Source organism: Gorilla gorilla, chromosome 3 (genome assembly GCF_029281585.2).
Source record: "Gorilla gorilla gorilla isolate KB3781 chromosome 3, NHGRI_mGorGor1-v2.1_pri, whole genome shotgun sequence".
NCBI lineage: Eukaryota > Metazoa > Chordata > Mammalia > Primates > Hominidae > Gorilla > Gorilla gorilla.
Genome location: NC_073227.2, coordinates 159,074,026 through 159,095,285, shown reverse-complemented (window position 1 = coordinate 159,095,285; position 21,260 = coordinate 159,074,026). Strand labels below are relative to the sequence as shown.

At 34.3% G+C, this 21,260-nt stretch overlaps 1 long non-coding RNA gene across 2 annotated transcripts in view; it reads left to right on the top strand.

Moving 5' to 3' along the window:
* LOC109026576 (uncharacterized) overlaps window positions 1-20,463 on the top strand; it is a 39,075-nt gene extending 18,612 nt beyond the window's left edge. Inside the window, exons 5-8 of one of the 2 annotated variants that reach the window (XR_010133514.1) lie at window positions 8,187-8,306; window positions 8,876-8,954; window positions 13,162-13,242; window positions 17,519-20,463. This is a non-coding gene — a long non-coding RNA (uncharacterized lncRNA). The remainder of the gene's footprint in view (window positions 1-8,186; window positions 8,307-8,875; window positions 8,955-13,161; window positions 13,243-17,518) is intronic. The other variant, XR_008679085.2, reaches the window with a different exon arrangement.
* The last annotated feature ends 797 nt before the right edge of the window (window positions 20,464-21,260 follow it).

The window sequence follows — 21,260 nt, the reverse complement described above, 5'->3', positions numbered from 1 at the left end:
CCTTCTGACCCTGTTAAGATTCATTAACTGAGCTATCACTACCTGCGGGCATCACTTTAGGTGCTCAGGATTTAGTGGTGAATAAAACAGCTAATAATCCTGCTTTTATGACAATAGAATTTAAAAAAGCATATATATATATGTCTGTATGTATAAAATTTTAAAAGTATGTGTGTGTGTGTGTGTATGTTGGTAAGTGCTGTGGAGAAATGATAAGAGAAATATGAAATGTGGATGGAGGAAACAAGCATAATTTGCTCTTTCACATTGGAAGGACTCACTAACGGTGTGATACTTAAGAAAAGGCATAGGGGAAGTGAGAGAATAAACCACCCTGATGTCAGAGAGAACATTCCAGACAGAGAAAATAGTAGATGCAAGCGCCCTGAGGTGGGTGAATAATCCAAGTATTTAAGGAACAGCAAAGAAATGAATACATATTAGAGCAGACTTTCAGATATGGATATTTAGCATTCATGACCAAACTAAAATTGAGTTGAATTAAATATATTCATTGTTTAAAAGTAATTCATAGTTAAAAGGAAAACTGAAATAGAGATATATTATCCACAATTACTTTTATCTTCAATGCCGTCATTTATTTCTATAAATAAATAACAAAATAAATGTATTGAAATATATTTGAGTTCCTGGTGAGCAGGCATTCTCATTGCTTATGCTTAGCAAAACAATTTTGCTTTAAGTTGCTACTAATATTTGGTTCAAGAGTCTTAAGCTTGGCTGGGCGCGGTGGCTCACGCCTGTAATCCCAGGACTTTGGGAGGCCAAGTCGGGCGACTCATGAGGTCAGGAGTTTGAGACCAGCCTGGCCAACATAGTGAAACTCCGTCTCTACTAAAAATACAAAAAAAAAAAAAAAATTGGCTGGGTGTGGTGGCAGTCACCTGTTATCCCAGCTACAGGAGGCTGAGGCAGGAGAATCGTTTGAACCCAGGAGGTGGAGGTTGCAGTGAGCTGAGATCGTGCCACTGCACTCCAGCCCAGGCAACAGTGCAAGACTCCGTCTCAAAAAAAGAGTCTTAAGCTTTATAAAGGCTTTTTCTCCCTATAGAACATACGCTAAGTGTATATTCCATTTATCTAATATTGTTGGCTGTAGTCTTCTCCTGATACAGTGCATAGATTGACTTGACATACCAGATTAACTGAGATCAAGTTAATTATTAATATGAGAAATGATTGTATAAAAAACATTATGTTCCTAAGATATGTATTCTTTAATATTTATAAAAATTATAAACCTAAACTGTGATATTTATGACCTATTTCTTTCTATATTTGGACTCAATTCAATGCTTTAAAATATTTTTGTTTAAAAAACTTTATAATTTTGTCTCAAAACATCCACGTATAAAAAGTATAATAAACTTAAACATTTTGTCCTTTATCCTCAATTCAGTGTTCACAGAGGCCTGTGTTTTCATTGCAGCAGGCAGTCAGATTTCAACAGTGAGGCAATATTGTTTTGTACCTGTGGTATTTGTAGGAAGACATCTTCAGATGGGTTATGCCTGCTGGGAGCTCAGCTGTCTTCCCTGTAAATTTCAGACACCCCAAGGGGTGTCTTCTTTGTGGATGATAATCACTGTATTTGGATTGGAACAATGTGGCCTTCTTTAGTGCCTGCATGCACACCCATGTGTGTGTATGCGTGTGTGTGTATGTGTAATTTAATTTTAAATTTAGGTCAATAGTTTGGTTTAGGGAAAGAACACTCTCTGTGTCCCTGGAAATACTGAAAAGCAAATATTTTCAAATGAAATTGGGTTGATTGGGCTAGGTTAAAATTAGGTCAATTTATTTTTTAATCCCAAATATTACTTTAAAGATAATTAATACTTTCTCATTAATAGAGTTGCAAGTGTTTTCTAGATCATTTCTAAAAATGAAGACATAGGTTTATGAATTCTGACAAAGAGAAACAGTTGCCTAAAAGTAAACATTTTTAAACAAAATAGTTATTTTTACATCTTTCAAAAATGTAAACATTCTACCATGATATATTTTTGTATGTGCTGGGTAAATAAATAGGCCCTCAGGGGGAATGAAAGGCCCTGATTTGTAGCATACTTTCTGTTTTGTGCATACTCCCACTATGGCCAATTACAAATGACCAACAATGTAATACCTGGCTCACAAAATTCCTGAACATTTATTAATAGGCTCTAGTGAGTCCACAAGAGCAGGCTCCAGCACCCCTAGAAAATAGTTATCCTCTTTCTCTGGGAAAATGGCAATACGGGGCCTACTGGTAACTTTTAGAACTGTCTGAATTATCTTCTTTCAACTTATTACTTTTCTGATCTTAGTCAGTTTTCATTAATCTAGCAAGGACAGGGCAGTATCCTTTTGACTGTATGGGAACTGCAAGAAGTAATGGAACAGCTGTGACCTTCGGATTGCCTAATAACTCGCTAAATTAATGGCACCTGGTGTAAGTGCACAGTAGACATAATCTCGATCTCACTCTTTCCCCTAGTTCTTTTCTTGACTTCCACGGAACTTCATTTCTCTCTAGATCTAAGCTTACAGCATAAACTAAAATTTGGGGGCATAAATGCAATATGTTCTCAAGTTTAATATGCCCTCATTTGCAAAATATACCTTTGATTTTATAGTGGTTTTCATGGAAAGCAAACTACAGTTATGAAATACATTCTTTTTCCAGAACCAGAAGTGTGTGTGTGTGTGTGTGTATGAAAACTAAGAGTGTACAATGTGTAATAAGGAAACCAGGTGATGATATATGAACAATTTTGAAAGCTTTGGGATAGTGTCAGCACACCTATCCTAGGATTGTGCTCTTTCAATGGGAGAAGGGGGAGGGATAGATTTTTTTCTCCCTCTTAATAGTTTCAAATAATCGGCACCCTTAAGTCACAACATTTGTAGGTAGCGAGTGGACTCCAAACTTCTATGCTACCTACTATAAGAAAAGGAGCTTTGCAACAATTTTTATGTCTTCTTAACTGTCTTTGAAAGTGTACTGTTACCAAGCAACAAGAAAAAACAAATAACTGTTAAAAAGCGGGCAAAGGACATGAACAAACACTTCTCAAAGAAGGCATACAGGTTGCCAACAAAATGAAAAACAGCTCAACATCACTAATCATTAGGGAAATGCAAGTTAAAACCACAATGAAATACCATTTCACACCAATCAGAATGGCTATTATTAAAAAGTCAAAAAATAAAGACATTGAGAACAATGACTAGAAAAGGGAACGCTTATACACTGTTGGTAGGAACGTAAAATAGTCCAACTGCTTTGGAAAACAGTGTAGTGATTTCTCAAAGAACTAAAAACAGAACTACCATTTGACCCAACAATCTGACTGCTAGACATCCACCTAAAAGAAAATGATTTTTTGTTATCTAAAAGACACTTACACTCATATGTTTATCAAAGCACTATTCACAATAGCAAAGTTATGGAGTCAACCTATGCACCCATCAATGGTGGATTGGATAAAGAAAATGTGGTACATATACACCACGGAGTACTTAAAAAAGAATGAAATCGTGTCCTTTGCAATAACATGGCTGGACTGGAGGCCATTATCCTAAGTGAAATAACACAGAAAATCAAATACCACATGTTCTCACTTATAAGTGGGAGCTAAATAGTGGGTACACATGGTCATAAAGATGGAAATAATAGTCAATGGGAACTCCAAAAGGGGGAGTGAATTGAAATAGGGGGATGATAGTTGATAAACTACCTATTGTGTACTAGGTTCACTATCTGGGTGATGGCCTCACTAGAAGCCCAAACCCTACCCATGTAACAAATCTGCACATGTACCCCCTGAATCTATAATACGATTTTAAAAAGGTATTGTTACACTCTCAGTTGGAACTGCTTAATACATCTGATACCTGAAATTAGGACAGATGAATGACAATACTGAAACCAACTTCATTATATAATCACATGACGGTGTGACAGAAATTGACATTATTATTTTTAAGGTAAAACAGCAAATGAAAAATTTACATTGAAAGAAATCTTTATTTCCCTTTCTCTTTTGTATTTTTGTGTGGCATTTCTTAAATTCCAAGATTTCTCACTTTAAGAAAAAACTCCATCTTTATCTCCAGCCACCTCTCTATGTTTATACATCTACCTATTATTGAACTATTATCTATGTCTCATCTATGAATCTGTGGGTCTATCTATCTATATCTATCTATCTATCTGTCATCCATCCATCTATCTATCATAGTATTCAAAGTAAGTGCAAGAACATGACTGTAGATTGGAAATCTGAAGCATGAAAATAATATTTTCTGTTACATGTGCTTTCAATATCATCTTGGCCATTGATAACATAATAAAAATGTGTTTATTCAGTACTCTTTTTTTCTTTTTCTTTTTCTTTTTTTTTTTGGCTGTGTCTTCTTCCTAGCCTGGAGCCTTATTTTAGCCATTCTCTAAGTTTTCTACTTATTGAGCAGGATGAGAAGTGTATTTGATATATATAGTATCTGGTATTATGAGAATTCATTTAAAGCAAAACAAAGTGAGAAATAGGTTGCATTAAAATATTTTTATTGACAAATTTCTAATTTATGAAGGCAAGAGAGTAATTTTGCATGGTGAACACGTTGTTAATTAATTCAGTAAACATGCCAGACCTCAAGTTAGAAAGACCAATAGGAGTAGGAAATTTCCTCTAGAATTTTAACGGGTTGTGGGAAATACAGTAAAAGTATAGATTTTAGTCTTTCACCCAGACCAAGGATATCAGAATCCCATGAGGTTGAACATGAGCATATGCTTTTAATAAACCTAAAAAAATCTGTTTTTAGTGATTTTTATTGTATTGCTATATTTAGAAATTTCTGGCCCATATTGTGTGTGATCCACAGAATAAATCAAATTTACATTAGGGACAACTTTTTTCTCTTTACCTAACAGGCAAATATATTCTCCTCTTAAAAATCATTTGTTTTCCTAGCTTGAGGTTTTGCTACAGAAAAGTCCTATCTAACTTCTCCTCTCCAACATTCACACTTCCCAAACTGCTCCAGTCTTAACTCTACAGTCACTATTTTAGTTGGGGACACCCAACTAGACAAAAGTAGTTTAGCCCTCAGTCAATTCTATATGGCTTCTATGGTGAAGCTAAGATCATCTCTTCTTTCTGATTTTGAAATTCTTTTTCTGCTTAATTTAATGAGCCCCTACTCTATAATGCACTAAGCTTGGTACAGGAGGAATATAAAGACAAATATGACGTGTGCTTGCATCCCACTGAAGGAGGTTGATGTGATGTAAGTAAGCATAACATAAAACAAAAATCAGGTTTATGATAATAAGCTGAAAGTTTCCAAGTCTCCAAGTCTTCTTTTATGTCCAATAAGATAATTCAAGTCTCCATCCCACACAATCTGAGGAGTCCAGTGCTATTTCTGGTGCTTATGATGATTCCTGCCTGGTGGTGCTTACAATCACCTAGTAAGCGCATTTTTCACTCCACGGTCAGTCCTGGATCACTTATTACCACTCCTGCCTGTCTCTTCCTGGTTCTCAGGGCTTTATCCCAAGTGTGGACATGTCTCCTTTCCCGAAAGAAGCACAAATATGAGGCTATTGTGTTGGGTAGCAGGCTTTAGAGACAATGGAGGTTCATTATAGTGTAGACACCAACTACACTTGGGTACCAAGTTATTTTGAAATTCCTCACTTAGGTCAGACTGCATATGGAAATTACTCACTCATGATGTATTTCTTTTGGTTCCAGACCCCCAACATACTGCCAGAGTTCATCGTCACACTAACCAAAATCCACTTCCATTTCCCAAGTTTTAGAAATAACTTCCCAAGTCACCAGGTAGAATCAAAAGTTAAATATACTTAGTTATGCAGAATAAATTTGCTCCTTTCAATTTCAACCTCTTTTTTCCACACCATCCTGGGAGCAATTCTGGGTACAAGCAATAGACTCTGATAAATATTTTTACAAACCAAACCACATTTTCTCAGTATCAATTGTAACAGTAGCCATTTTTATTTATTTGTCCATTTCATTATAGAGACATAAACTAATTGCCTTAGGAATGTGTAATTTTTGGAATGCGTCCTACAACATATAACAATGGTCGGGGAGGGAGTGGGGGAGAGACATTCTTTTTGAGGTCAAGGACCATCTTTCTTTACTATATTCCTAAATACTAATATAGTTCCCAATACAAAATTGTCATTTATTATGTTTATAGAATGAATAGATAATTGAATGTTAAAAATATGCGTCTGGCTTTTTTAGCCATGGCATATGAATGCCAAATCATTTGAGAAGTCTGGGAGACATGGAACACCTGTGTGGGCTGAGACAGGATATGTGGTTTTGTGTGGTTGTCCACTTAAGCAGGCAATTAATTTTTCACATAATCAGTTATTGAATTGGCCATTCACATAATGTTAATGCATTTGAATTTGCAATTAATCTCTATTTTATTTAGAGCATTTTATATCTATCTTCCAATTCTAATGTAACAGTACATGGCCTTGACTTTTTAAGTGGATTTACCACTAAGCACACATGTGCACACACACACACATTCACACAAAGGACTGGGGAAATTAGAGAAGTAAAGTCAGACATTTTGGCTTTTCAGAAGACATTTTCTAATGATTAGATAGATCTAATTTCACATAATTTTTTTTAAAAAACATGGAATATTTAAATTTTGAACTTTCTTTTCCAGATCAAGTGTTGCCAAACTTTTTCTGTAAGGGGTCAGATAGTACATATTATAGGCTTTGTGGATCATACGTTCTCTGTCTCAACTGCTCAGTATACAAATTTATGGACATGGTTGTGTTCCAAAAAGCTTTATTTAAAAAAACAGGCAATGGGATAAATTTGCTCCATTGGCCATAGTTTGCCAACCTCTAGATCTCTTAATGTGATTTAGATTAATCTCTTGACAAATTATGGGGGCTCTTGCTTTGAACTTTGTCTTTCTTCATGAACTAGTTTTTTCTATTATTTTCTGTCCTTATATATGGTCTTTCAATCTTAAAAAAAAGTTTTGTGGTTAAGGAAATGCTATTCTAACTTAAGTATCATCTGCATACCTTCTTTCCTCTGTGCTCCTTCTCTTCTTCCACCACTTGTTATTCCCTAATTGCTTCAGGTCTTATTTTCCCATAATCTTCTCAAGCCAGCAACCCTGGTTTTATACTTCTCTCATACCTAGCACAATTAAAGTTCTTTTTAATGCTCATCTAAGTAGATTATATTAGAACAAACCTGGGAAATGTAGAAAAGTAGCAGAAAATATTCAAGATTGATAAATATTTTTCGAATATTTTCTAGGTGCTGGGCTATGAAGGAATGAAAAAATTGCACCCAAACCCATTATTATCAATATATTATCACTTCTTTTTTCTATGTACAGGTTTTAAAAAGGAATTGCGTTCATACCACACATGATCACTTTTTCTTGTCTTTTAAATTCAATTGTATAAATAAAGCATCGTCCCTGTTATTTCATACCTTTTATAAACATGATTTTGATGATGGCTATTACACTGTAGATGTGTTATACTTATTATTTGATTATTAACATTATCATAATTATTATGACAGCAAACAACTATTTGTGTAAAGTTAAAAAATTATTTGAAGTTATTTAGGATAGATTCTGGATATAAGATTACTGAGTCAAAATGCCATAAATGGTTTCAAGGCAAATGAAACATATTGCCAAATTGGTGTTACAGAAGATTTACCTAATTCGTGTTTCTTCAAGGAGTACACACAATCAGAGGTGTGCTGGAGTCTACTCAGATTGGCTCAGTAAAGCCTATCGTAAGCATGGCTTCACAATCTAGTGTTTAGTGACGTGTATTTGGTAGCTTGCAATCAGCCACGGTGAGAGTATTTACACAACAGAAATCAGCAAATGCTACAAATAGGAGGTGTTATTTTACTTCCCTCCAGAGAGCAAGTCCTTAAGCATTTATCAGCACAGCTCTGCAGCATAGCTTTGTATCATACCATTGGACGACATAATTTAAAATTTTGGCCAATTTAAAAAATAGTGTATTTAAACATATTTTCCATTTGGTTGATTCCAAGTGGGGTTAAATTTTTTTATCTTAACCAGCTGCTTTATTTTAATTAAATTAATTAATTAATTTATTTATTTTTGAGGCAGGGTTTTGCTTTGTCGCCCAGGCTGGAGCGCAGTGGCACAAACAGAGTACATTGCTGTCTATCTTCTGGACTCAAATGATCTTCCCTCCTCAGCCTTCTGAATAGCTGGGACTACAGGTATGTACCACTACACCTAGATAATTTTTTTTTAAATTGTTTTGTAGAGACGAGGTCTCCCTTTGTTGCCCAGGTGTTGGTCTTGAACTTCTGGGCTCAAGGTATCCTCCTGCCTTGGCCTTCCAAAGTGCTGGAATTACAAGCATGAGCCACTGCACTCGGCCATTTTTATTTATTTTTAAATAGGCTGTCTATGTTCATGCCTGTTTGTCATCAAGAAAGTCTTTGTGTTTTATGAGTAACTGTCCTCATCTCTTTATTGTCCTACCTTTACTATAGTTATTTCTATAAATTTATAATCTACCAAACATCTGTAACCATACACATTAGGAGGATTCAAACATACATGACTCCATAATGCCTAGCATCATGCTAAATATATAACAAATACTCAATAAATACTTTAAAATTAGGTGATAATATGTATTAAATCTTGGCTCATTCTTGTTCTTGCTTGCATTAATATTTCTTTTATTATAATATGTTTTTAAGAAAATAGGAGCTGAACATCAAATAATTACATTTTGTTTCACAGTTTAACAGTCTGAAAAATTTGATTATTTTCACAGATAGAAATATTAGTTTTATGAGAAATTATTTCTTAAAGGATGAAACATTCCACAATATATATTTTATCACAGACTATGGGTGAGTACTAAAGTTTTTTGATATTTGATTTATTAAAATCTAGTGACATTTATTCATATAAGAGTAAAAGAATAAGGATATACCTGAAGCAAACAAAACACCACTACTTTTTAAAATCAAATCAAAATGTACGGTAAATGCAATTATGTATATGCATGTTATGAGTAGGATAGGCACAGAGCTGATGGAGAAAAGAGTGTGGGTTGGGAAGAAATTACCCAAAAGACAGATTACTGGGCATGTGTAGAATGAGAATTTCCAGTCTCACTTGACAATGGTGCTTTTAGACTCCATGCACTTTTTTAGCATCAGCTTGTGTAGCCAAAATCTCACTTGGAGCTTTAACCAGGGTTTGTAAGTGGAAGAACAGATTAAATTAGAGTCTACCCAGACCTACAGGATAAGTCAAATGCTCGATGCACATACTTGGAAATTGATCCTAAGAAAAGATATTCTTATGTGAGTCCAACTTTAGGTGGAAAACCATGACACTAATACTTGAAAGTAAAATAGCAGAGAGATCTGTGAATGTTGGGACAACTACAGATGGAAGAGGTGAGGATGAAAGGGGTTTAGGGCAGAAATAAGCCACTGAGCTCTCAATGGAATGTCCAAAAGGGAATTCTTTTAAGGTCTAGGAGCACCTCCTAAGGTGCCATAACCATCACTCAGCAATAGTAACTCAACATGCCTTTCCTAGATTATGCCTTGACTAAGGAAATTTTCCCTTGGTTTATTACTCTCACGAATTCTGATGACATTTCACTCTAAGCTCATGATTACTCAGTCATTTTTTCTTCTCTGGTTCCTACTTCTGTAGACAGACCACTTACACTTACCTTGAAGTCCTGTTCCTCCGCTACTCCCTATCTTGGTCTCTTTCCTGTTTAGTCAATACCCACGTGTACCAAACACTACAGACAGATTCTCCTTTTTAATTCCACTTTAGTTTTTATATTTCCTTAAAATATAAAAATGTTTTTCATAGAAACTATATAATGTTTATCCTGTCTAGTAATAGTCTATGCTGAATGTAGTAAAGATTTGTTTGTGTACATGTCCCAATAGCCTTATCTATTACCATTCTACATCTCTTCAATCTTCATTTTAAGTAAAAACACATCCAGCAGATATTGCCTCAACCTTGAGGCATTCTAGGAATAAGACTACTTTTTATGGCTCAGTTTCATTCAAGAATTGTTACTGAGCACCATATTGTATAAGGTCCTGGGGATTTAAATAAGATATTGCTCCTACATATGGAGTGCTTACATGCACTAGAAGAATAAAGAAATAAACAATTTTAATATGATGTGATAAACCTATTGACAGAGGTTCAACTGGCTGTCTAAGCACTTGCTCATTCATTGATTTATTTATATGAAAAAACTTATAGTGGTGTACATTTAAATTTTATTTTCTTGCAAGTTATCTTTCTTTAAAAGAATAAGATTACATAAAAGTTACATTTTTGGTGTATTTATCCATCATTATTTTAAAACAGATATTTTCAAATTGTCAAAACAAATATGATAATTTAGTTACCAAGCATGAACAAGAAATTTCTGTGACTCAAAGAACTGTGGAGGCTAATCAAAAATGCTAAGGATATAAGGAAAACACTATCATTCTATGAAACCAATTACAAATAAATTTGATTTTTCAAAAATAATTTGGTACATGTATAACCAGAGAAATGGTACAGAGAATAGAAACTATCCCTCCAATTCTCCCAGTAAAATGTGTAGAGAAACAATAGCATGTGGATAAACTTTTGTTTTCAACAAAGGAGCGACCTCTATAAGTCTCTTATTATGGGTGGTATCCTACCTATGAGTGATTTATAAAGTGGAATTTGTTTGTTTCTCCAAATTCTTTTGAGGATCGATTTGCCTCTAAAAATAAATTTTTAAAGAATGTAGAGATATATAGATTCTTTTAACTTTTCTCTTGGCATTTTCAACATTAATTTATTATTGAGGATGATAGGTATTGTTTTTCATACACTTGATTGAAGAAATGCCTTTTCAGACCTCTCTCGTCAAGTGTCAGAGTAATTCATGTCTTACATAATCAACAGTTATTTACAGTTTCAATTATAAATGATTAAGTGTCCTGTTCCCAAGAGTTTGTTAAACAGTGAAATGACCCCTTGATTTTAGCATTCACACCCAATAATGTGAAGATAATTTTATGCATTTACTTATATTTGGCATGCTGATGTTTTCTTGTGAAAATTATCAAATAGTTTCAACTCTTTGTGACTGCATATACTTTCTTCAAGCCTCATTAAAATATGATTTAAGGTCACAGATATCATCACAAAGATTATTACGCAACAATGGTACTATATCAAGCAAGCAACCAGGATTCGACTTAATCAGATAGTTTCACATGAACACCTCTTGTTACTTGCTGCCTTATATCCAAACTAGAGTAAATATTGTGACTAGAAATTTTTTCCTGCATGTATTACCATTTAAAAGAGGGTCATGATTCTGAAAAAGTGAAGACATTCACATGTAGCTTTTATTATTCACATATTCTATCTGACTATTTTGGAAATCAGAAAAAATGGAAAGCAGAAGATAAATTGTATATGCACCATCATAGTTGCTTTTTTCTAAAGTAAGGTGTTTTAGACCATTTTATAAAATCATGAAAGTCCTAAATTATAGAAATTATAGAAAGACTAGAAAATTGGAAAAATCCATAGTCTTATTAATAATTAAATATTTCTCTATTTTATTTTTTGAGATGAAATTTTGCTCTTGTTGCCCAGGCTGGAGTGCAATGGTGTGATCTTGGCTCACTGCAACCTCCACCTCCCAGGTTCAAGCGATCCTCCTGCCTCAGTCTCCTAAGTAGCTGGGATTACAGGCATGCGCCACCACGCCTGGCTAATTTTGTATTTTTAGTAGAGATGGGGTATCTGTATTTCACCATGTTGGTTAGCCAGGCTGGTTTCAAACTCCTGACCTCAGGTGATCCACCTGCCTCGGCCTCCCAAAGTGCTGGGATTACAGGTGTGAGCCGCCACGCCCAGCCAATAATCAAATATTTCAAATATGAATCTTAAAATGTAATTCTTGATTTAAGAATGAAAAATTTTTTTTGTTTCTTGAATTAATAATTTTTCTCCCACTAACACATAATAATTATTTTCATTTTGTTTTTAAACTTTTATGTAAAATATAACATATATACAATAAAGTAAACAAAAAATATGTGAATTATTACGAAGTAAATATGCCTGGGTATCCAGTGCCGAGACCAAGAAATAGATCATTATCAACACTCAGAAGACTGCCTCATGATCCACCAAATCAGTATTCCTTCCCTCTATCCAAGATACAACCACTGTTCTGACTTCTCAAATTGCAATATAATTTTGTCTGTGTTTGCATTTTATGTTAACATAATCATATAGTACTCTTTGTGTTTGGCTTCCTTGCCTCAATATTACATGTAGGAGATTAACCCACGTTGTTCTGATGTACCTGGAGGCCATTCATTTTCACTGTTTTATAGTATCCCAATATATGACTGAAACAATCAGTGAAAATTCTAGGCCATTATCTCTTCAAGTATTACTTCTGCCCTGTTATCTCCCTTTTCTCCAATTACACATATAATAGACCCTTTTACCTCTTTACTATATCCTGTATGTCTTCTATACTCTTTTCTATATGTTCTATTCATTTGTCCCTCCATGCTTTAGGTTGCTTATTTTCTTCTCACTTATCTTCTAGTTTACCAATTTGTTCTTTAGTCGTGTCTAATTTGCTGTTGAATCTATCCATTGAGTTTTCTTTTTTGACTAGTGTACCTTTTAGTTAGAATTCCTAAATTTTTTTGTAGTGTCTAGTTTTCTGACAAAATTCTTAATCTTGTCATTTATTTTTTTGAGCTTAGGCAGCATATTTCTTTTGAATTCTCTTTTTCTTATCTGGATTCACTGAGGATCTGTTTCTACTATTTATTGCTTATTTTGTTAATTTATCAAAAGTGATCAAGTGAATTTATCACTTCATGTGTTTATTTCTTTGTAATTGAGTGTTGTATATTAGCTTTTAAGATTAGTAGAAATAGTTTGAGGCTTAAGATACAATTATCTTTATTCAGAGAAGATTTGCCTTGGCATCTGTTAGGCAGATAAAAATTCTAGCAATCTTAGATCATTTAAATACATTTATTTCATTTTTAGGTGGATTCCACTGGGAGAAAAGAGGATCTAAATGCCAGGCTCACCCCTCACATTCTATTCAACTGCACAGGATAGAATGATGTAAGTGCTTCAGAATGATGCGATTGCTGTGAATCCAAAATCTCTCATATAATGTTGGTCAAACGTATAACTGTCTTAGCCACTCTAGGTTTTCTCCTTATCCTCTATATCTTTGCCCTAAAATTCATGACTGCTTTGCTAGCTCTTTGAGATCTTCAACAGATTAAAAGAAAAATTGTTTAGCCCCAAATTTTCTGGCTCTTCTTAAGAGTTAATACAAGTTACCTGATATGCTTTTACTGAAATCAGAATCTGTATTTTTGTAACAGTAATATCTATAAATGAGGCAGAATTTTATATTATAAATTTATAACACACAGATGTTTAATAACAAGGAAACACTAATAGATTGATATTAAAAACTATTAAAGTAAACATTGACAATGTTTTGGGAAAGGCTGTTTTTCCATTTTTCTGTATACTTTGAGGTACTGTAGAATAACAATTAAGAAGTTGGGCTCTGGATCATATTTTCTGGATTCAAATCTTACACCTGCAACTCACTAGTTTTTGTGACCTCAAGCATGTAATTTAACCTATTTAGACTTCACTTTCTTCATCTGTGAAATGGCGATAATAAATGTTTTTACTTCAAGGTTTGCTTGGGTGATAAATCAAATAATTAATTAAAAGCACTTACAATGATTCCTGCATTTATCCAACATGATAAAGTGTTAAATATTATTATTACAGTCTGTAATGTATTATTATTATACATCAAAAACTAGTAGATAATTTTGTAATGTATTGTTATATTGACTTCTTTCTATAATTATTATTTAATTAGTAAACAGATCGTGGTTATTGAACAGAGAAAATGATCATTCAATGATAATATCCAATTGAATGGGATGGGAATGTGTAATAGTTTTTGGAATTGTGGAATATTCATATCTCATATAATGCCATTCAAATTTGTAAATTACTCTCTAAGCCACTTGATTCAAGTCAGTGTACTTGGCAACTGGGTGGTTTCTATGTCTTCCGTATAGCCAAACTAATATGTGATAATCCTGAGGAACTTCTTGTCAATTTACTTGTATATCTTACTTATTTCTAATAGCGAGGGTTTACTTGTGAGATTTATCTTCTATGCATAGAATATAATACAGTTTACACTAACTTGAATTTTTCACGTTAAATTGCAGATGATATTATCCTTGCCTGCTAATTTACTTGGGTCCTAGACTAGTAACCTATCTCAGACTCATGTCTCTGAGATCAGTGTATTGTTTATCTTCTCATCTGATCACTGGTTACTTTTGCAGCAAGATTATTGAGTTAGCTAAGGCATGGCTCCTTAGGCAACAACACAAGCATGATTTAGAGGTCATCATTTCTAAAAACGACTGTGTATGCGCAAAGAAGGAAATGTCAAGTCCCCCAAATTTCTCTCTCGCAAGAAATAAATAGATAAAAACCTTCATTCCTTTCTATTTATTTAATTTAGTAATGAAAATATTGTGCTTATATACCACTTACACTCTCCAGAGTTCTTAGAAATCTTGTTTATGCTAACTTTGGGGACAAAAGAAGAACAATGGGAAGTGTACATGAAACTAGTCGATATTAAATGCATTATTGCTATTCTTAAATTAATGCATCTTTGTTTCACTTTCCTAATTTGCAAAATAGAGAGAGAATGACGTTTGCTTCAAGTTACTTTCTAGCTCCAAACTTTAATAATTTAAAAACCTCCATTCTTGAAGACTAAATTCTACTTAGCATCAAGAAATTGACAGTTATAGTTATCTAGATAGTTCTTCTCACTATTAACTATATCATATTTAATAATTATCAATGAGAGTAACCACCATTTTCTCAAAAATGAGTTTTACAAGCTATTCTTTGCTAACTAAGAAAATTATAAGTACACAGGATACCACTTAACACCTGTTTTGAGGGATGATCTTGCAATTTCAGGGAAAGCAACAAGCTTTTGCACTGGAGCTTTTCTTTGCACTGACACTTTTCAAATGTGGGGTCATGGGGGAGGAATCTCTCCTCCATCAGTTTTCTTGGCACATCAAGAAAAGTGTGTCTTTCTTACCATTTGTTACTTCCTGGGCCTTTGGACCACAGAGCTCCATGTCCACTGACATACATGTTGTTTTCCCCCAAGATTTCAAATGCTATTCTTTCTGTAGGTCTTAGAAATTCATTTTGCTTTCTTTCCTCTATAAAATTGCCATGACTCACTGTGTACCTAGAGAATCCCTCCTTCACAACTCTGTCTAATAAGTGGAATGCAATCATTCTTCAGAGTAATCATTTATTTATTCACTCATTTATTTTCCTGTTCAACTTACAACTTACCTCTTTAAATTCTTTTGAGTGACTTGCTCTCTCACTATACTCTAGTTAAACTGACTTCTGTTCGGTACTTCAGACATGCCATGATTTTTTTCACCTTGAAATGATCGCATGCACTGTCCCGTCAGTCTGGACTGCTCTTCTCTTCTGCCTTCCGCTGTTCAAGGCTGGCTCCTTCTCATCTTAAATGCTGCATTCTCAGAGGGGGCTTCTTTAAGCATCTTATGCAGCTGAGTTTATCTCTTTGCCTGCCACAAGTTAGGCTTTCTGTATATTTTTAACTCTCTGGTAGAATCCTATCAGTTCATGAGCAGAAGACCTACCAAGTTGGTATCGAATACTTAAGCACTCATTCAAGGAAACAGGGTCAGTCTGTCTGATTTACTCCCAAGCCTCTGAAGTCATCACATGAACAATGTTCCAAGAAGTCATCATCTGTTCCCTTAAAGCCCTGGCAGGGATCTTCGTGATTGTACATAGTTTGGTCTTTTCTCTCTGTCTCTCTTCAGTGACTTTGAACTCTCTATCCTTCTTTTCCAAAATCAACTTCATTAGCTTTAGGGGAATGGTAGATGTCTTAATCAGCTTGTGCTTCCATAACAAAATACTACAGACAGGGTGGCTTAAACAACAGACATTTATTTCTCATAGTTCTGTAGGCTAGAGAGTCCAAGATCAAGGTGCTGGCAGATTTGGTCCTTGCATAGGGCCCTCTTCCTGGCTTGCAGATGGCTGCCTTCTTACTATGTCCTCATGCAATTAAAACAGGAAACTTTGGTGTCTCTTTCTCTTCTTATGAGGACACTAATATCACAGTGCTCCATCCTCATGACCTCATCTAATTCTGATTACCTCCCAAAGGCCTCATCTTCTAATGCCATTACATTGGGCATTAAGACTTCAACATATGAATTTTGGGGAGACACAAACTGTATTAGTCCATTTTGTGCTGCTAGAACAGAATACCACAGACTGGGTAATTTATAATGAATAGAAATGTATTGGCTCACAGTTCCAAAGGTTGAGAAGTCCCAGATCAAGGGGCTAACATCTGGAAAAGGCCTTCTTGCTGCATCATGTCATGGTAGATGGTGAGAAGGTAAGAAAGGATGAGAGAGAACGAGAGAGAGAGAGAAGGGGACCGAAATCCCCTTTTTATAACATATCCACTCTTGCAATAACAACATTAATTCATTCATGAGGACACCACCGTTATGGCCTAATTACCTGTCAGTAGGCCTCACCTCATTGTTGCATTGGGGATTAAGTTTCCAACACACTTTTGGAAGGTATATTCAAACCATAGCACAGACATTTAGTTTATAACAGTAGGCTTCCTTTGTTATTCCTGCAGCTTGTGCCTGCCTTCAAAGATGTTAACTATGGCCACAACAACAACTTTTGTCAATTGAACCTGGTTACCATTTCTGCTATCTTTAATCACTTTTTGGACATCGTTTTAGAGCAAAGTTTATAACCATGACATATATGTGGAGAATTTATTTTCCTTTCCTTCTGATATATCTTTAAACATTTTATTCCTACAGCTCTCTCATGATATTTCTTATATCTTTTCATGTAGAGGCATTTTTGGCACATTGCAGTCCCTAGGACAGAGAGGAAAAGGTGCTTTCTTTTTCATATCAGCTATCAGTCTTCTAAGCATCTCAATGGCCTATTCTAATCAAGGCTGAAAAGTGTCTCCCTGGGACAGGTCCAGAATTCCCTGTATTTTTGTGCCTCCTGAGTTTCCCCAAGTAGCTGGATAGCATACATTGTTCTGCCCATTCTATTAGATGAGCCTGCTTCTTTTATGGCATGCCCAAACACTTTAGGGAGGGAAGTCAGAATGTAAGACTTCGGCCACTTTTATACATTTTTTTCTCCTTATTTCTATAGGTAGAGGCTCAATTTTTTAAAGAAAAATCAGTATCTGAGTTTGTGTTTAAATGTCACTTTCTAGACATCCCTCTCTCACAAGAGCTCCCTGGAGACTGCAGAGGAATCACCATCTTCAGCAAGCTTTATCAAGAATGCATTCATGAGATTCCCACTTTAAACATCCAGACAAGCACTTTTATGTCTGTCACAGAGGCTTTAAAGGAGAGGCTGGAGAGTTCTCATTTTCAGCACCATCTCAGCTGTCGGTATTTCCCAAACCTGCACTGATGTCTGAGAATCCACATCAAAACTTTTGCATTTGTCCTCAAAGAATGTCACAACTATTATTCTAAAATGCTCATTGCATCTATTTCTAGGGATGGTAATGATGACTCTGTACGGACTAAGATAGGATGAATAACAATGCAGAGTTGAACTCAATTATCAAGCTCTGGATATTTAATTGTCTTACTGAGAAAATCTGAAATTGGAGGGGCATAAAAACATGAAACTCTTTTACTTTTTTTCTCCTTGTCACCCTTTAATGAGATTTATGGGAGACTTAAAACTTTCCTGTCACTTTTGTATTGAAAAAAGTCCAGTCTGGCCTAGATTGGTTTAGAATTTCAGTTTCATTTTTTATCTAAAACTCTTTTTTTTTTTTTTTTTTTTTTCTTACGACGGAGTCTTGCTCTGTCACCTAGGCTGCAGTGCAGTGGTGCAATCATGGCTCACTGCAGCCTCAACCTCCTGGGCTCAAGCAATCTTCCTGCTTCAGCCTCCCAAGTAGCTGGAACTACAGGCATTTGCTACCATAACCAGCTAATTTGTTTTTTTGTAGAGATGGTGTCTTGCTATATTCCCCCATGCTTGTCTGAAACTCCTGGTCTTAAGCAATTTTCCCACCTCAGCCTCCCAAAGTGCTGGGACTACAGGCATGAGCCACCATGCCTAGCCTCTTGTTTAAAGCGCTTATCCTTCCCTCACTGATCAGCCTTGAATTGTATGTGGAGGTAAAGATGTTCCTAGATTTATCAAAATAACAAAACAAAAACAAAAATAAAAATTGCCCAGTTAAATTTGAATTTCAGATAAACAACATTTTTTTTAGTATAAGTATACTCCAAATAGTGCCTGTAACATACTTTAAATTTTTTTGTTTGTGTATCTGAAATTCAAATTTAATGGGTCATCTTGTATTTCCTTTGGTAACATATTCTATTATTATAGCCTCTGGATCCTCTGGGGTCTTTGGTGGGTGGTGGTGAAAATAAATGTGTATCTTTTGTGTAACTGAGCACAAGATTATAAACAATTCCTTCTTCATTGTTTCTCAGGGTTCTGCTGTGTTGCCCTGAGTCACCAATTTGCTACAAATATTTGAGCCTCAGGCTTCTGTTGGCCTGGAAACTTAAATACTTGATGAATCAGAGGAAACTTCAGGATAACTGGGTCCAGGATTTCTGGGACAGTCTCTTTTCTTACGTGAAAACATTCAGAGATGTTCTTTAAAATAATATTGGCCAATATTGTTAAGAAAACTACACATTTGCATGTTAATATTAATTTTATTTTTAATCATGTGATGAATAATTAAATCTTGAAATCACTTTTGGACTACTGACAATTTTATTATCAAAACACTTGAATGAACTGATGATGCTTGTAATTTTAAATGAAGCCAGCACCTGAAGGCCTCAGATAAAATCTGTATTTCTTCACTCTGTCAAATGATGGGTAGTATACCAAAGTCACAAAGACATTTTTCTGAGTCCAGAAATAAAATATTCTTCATCACATTGATTTCTGGTGCTGCTTATTTTGCACTTTTGAACTTGTAATTTAAATAGTTATCACATGTACAGATACATACAGAGGTATGCTATATATATAAAATGCATATAAAATATTCCTATTTTTTGAGGCATTTTAACAAACACAAACAAAGACAAAGACAATATCATCTCTCTACCAACAGTGAATGGGCTTTCCCTGTAACTGGACATACTGGTGTTCAGATATTTAAAATAGGGTTTAATGTTAGATTGTTAATACTTCAACTAGGATTTGAAATACAGATGCATATGAGATGGATTCCTTATGACCTACCTACCAGGTTGAGCTCAGATGGTTTTTTGGTTATTGGTGTTGTTGCCATGGGAAGGGTACAATGGTAGGATGAAATAATCAGGGAGATAAATTGATATACAGATGAAGCTTGGGCCATGTAATAATAACTAAGTACCTATGATATAGAGTTGTTTCAACTAAATAAGTTTGAATATATTAAAACACTTTGGAGAATGTTAACTATTATAGCCAAACATAATTATTTCATGTTTTACAATTCTGTTTCTCTCTATTTTAATATAAATATTGACCTAATAATCTGTGCATGGCAGGAATTCTTATTTTAAAAATTTGCAAAGATTTAAGGGGACTTTCTAAAAAGTTCTTGGAAGCCTTATGGTTCTAATTATGCCCACTGAATAGAATGCAATTTTCTAAAAATTTTCTTTGGAGCAATGCAGATTTTAGTGAATAATATGTTTTAGTGAAAAGTTTGAAGATTTTTTATTGAGAAACAATATTACAAATTAATTAAAACATATTCCTGGGCACCCTTAAATAAATATAGTGGAATAAAGTACAAGATAAAAATCTACTTCAACACATAATTAGCTTGGCTAATCTTTCTTCTCCCTATTCTTTCTTCTCCCTATTCTTTCCTTCCTAATTGTTATAATATTGACAATGTTATTTTTTCATAGATTTCTATTAAAGATTTTTTTCCCATATCGTAGAGATAATGGTCACAGATGTTAGTAGTTCCTGATTCCTTATCTCTCCAAACTTTAGCTTGATATTGTGAATAAATTTCACAGAATTAATTTCAGAATAAAAAGGGAAAAAACCATAATTTCTGGTCATGTTTATGCCTGTTTGTGGTTTATAACCCCATAAGTTGTCAAACTTTGTGTTCAGTTTACAGATTTTGAATACAAATAAAAAATTACACATACTGTATGATTTTTAGTTCTGTGACTTATAATTGATACACATTCAAGTGTTGGTGGATATATATAAGTATATAATAAGTAAATATATATGTGTGTGTTTATGTACATTTTAAAAACATAGAACCGTAAGACTAGATTTCTGTTTTACTCATGATGTCATATCTCAGTGGTAACAGTAAGATGTAGTTTATAGACAAGGTATTTTATATATGATTATTTGAATTGTGAAGAAATAATCCCTTTTTTGAAAAAAATTGGGGTCTCACACCTGTGAATACTTTGTAAACCATAAAAAACATAACATCCAAAGTTGGTCTGACAGCTGAAGATCAAGGGCACATATCAAACTAAAAAACAGACATAACATCTGATTTTTCATTCTAGCAAGACATAGCTCATATTTCAGTTTATGTCTTTTCTAATTGATTCAGCAGGCCTGACATTGAACTGCACATAATATAACCAGTTTGATGAGGTGCAACCTATCCTAAGGTTACCAGGTAACTTAAAAAAAATTACACATATATTCCTAAGTCTAGGGCTTCAAAACTGGACACAGTTACTTGCAAATATATTTGAAAATAAAGTCTTCAATTGCTGTGCAATTTTAAGAGTTACTCTGCTGAAAGGGATGTTCTTTGGAATAAACAGCATACTAGAGATAGAATCAAAGTATGTTCATATTAGGAAATATTGTATTATCATAGTACAGAAATTATTTTTGCATTTCATTAATGAAACAAAAATTTGTTTACTTTAAAATAGGGAGGTGAGCTAGATAATTGTGTCATTTCCTTTCTAGCT